Raw genomic sequence first — 1086 nt, 5'->3', positions numbered from 1 at the left:
AAAAAAAAAAACTCAGTAAAGTCTGAAAGTACTAATTAGTTCAAAGGCCACCTTTGTTTCTCCTCCAATAAGAAATAGTTGAGTTGTCTCTGCAGAGCATAGTTATAAAAAAATGTGGTTGACATTCATAATTACTATTTAAGAGAAAAAATACATTTTTAAACTTTTAGCATGTTTACATTATTGTCATATTATAAGACTCAGTGAAAATTGGGAAGCAGCTTTGGATTGACTGTGCTCAGCTGGGTAGTTTTCTACTTTTTGTGCCATAGCTGAGGTTACTCATGTGACTCCATTTATCTAGGAGTTTGCTGGGACTAGAACATCCAAGCTAGCCCCTTATCCTCTAGGGTTTCCCTTTCATAAAGCTTCACTGTAGTTGAGCTTCTTTTTAGCATGACAGCTGGCTTCCAAGAGGAACCGTTCCAAGAAGACAAGCCCCAGGGTGCAGGTATTTGTTAAGCCTCTGATCACATTACCTTGTCACTGTCCCACTGTCCCAAGCAAGGCACATGATGCTGTGGATTAGATGTCCCCCTCCAACCTCATAGACATTTAATCCCCACTGTAATGGTCGAGGGTGGAAAATTCTATTATGGTAATTGAAAGGTAGGGCCTTGAAGAGGTAATCAGATTGTAGGACCNGCCATGTGAGACCCCTGTGTTGCTGTAAAGCCACCACCAAAGAAGACCCTCACCAGATGTGCTCCGTGGACTTTGGACTTCCCAGCCTCCAAAACTGTAGGCAATAAATTTCATTTTCTTATAAATCATCCAGTTTCAAGTATTTTGTTATAAGAAACAGAAACAAACTAATACACATGGCCAAGCCTAGAGTAGGAGAGGACTGCACCAGAGTGTGAATACTATGAGATGTGCTCTACGGGCCATCAGTATAAAAGCCTGCCCCAGGAGAAGGATTTAGATGCATCTGGTTGGTGTGTGTTGGCCAATAATTAGCATATGATCATCTATCTTCAAATACTCCTTCTCTAGGTAAGGAATGAAGACAAATAAAGAAGACAGGTATTTATTTATAGACATGCTTACAAATATTTTTTGGCACATATAAGTTTTGTGGCTAAA

The sequence above is a fragment of the Galeopterus variegatus genome, unplaced genomic scaffold (genome assembly GCF_000696425.1).
Source record: "Galeopterus variegatus unplaced genomic scaffold, G_variegatus-3.0.2 Scaffold2957, whole genome shotgun sequence".
Taxonomy (NCBI): Eukaryota; Metazoa; Chordata; class Mammalia; order Dermoptera; family Cynocephalidae; genus Galeopterus; species Galeopterus variegatus.
This window is presented reverse-complemented; position numbering follows the sequence as displayed.